General features: G+C 30.3%; 1 protein-coding gene across 2 annotated transcripts in view; it reads right to left on the reverse strand.

Moving 5' to 3' along the window:
* The window catches only part of LOC119593775 (protein draper-like), a gene marked incomplete at its 3' end in the record, with an annotated part of 60,455 nt that overhangs the window by 5,709 nt on the left and 54,340 nt on the right, over positions 1-406 (reverse strand).

A 406-nucleotide genomic window follows, 5' to 3' on the forward strand; every position in this document is an offset into this window, starting at 1 on the left:
CACTGCGACTCGAAAGAGGTTCTTTAAGTTAAAACACTTTCAATACACTTTCCTCCCAGTACACAATATCATTCAAAATTGCTGATCACCTTTAGGTGTTTTGGTAAAAGAAAGAAGGCTGATCATATTATTTGACCACATACTAATGAAAAATAAAAAAAATAGAGGTAAAAATTATTTTCAAAATATGATACCTGCAATTGAACTCCATCTTTTGGTTACCGGTTGTCCTTTAAAGCAGAGTAAAATATCACAAATTAGACACAAAAGGTTCTTCTTTACTAATTCCCATTTTTTAAAATCCTTTTTTAAAAAATAATTTGGAATTATACATGAACATCAAAGAATGCATTACCAACAACAATATGTAGGGATATATTTATATGCAGACTACGTTTTGGGGTGG

This window comes from Penaeus monodon, chromosome 32 (assembly GCF_015228065.2).
Source record: "Penaeus monodon isolate SGIC_2016 chromosome 32, NSTDA_Pmon_1, whole genome shotgun sequence".
Taxonomy (NCBI): Eukaryota; Metazoa; Arthropoda; class Malacostraca; order Decapoda; family Penaeidae; genus Penaeus; species Penaeus monodon.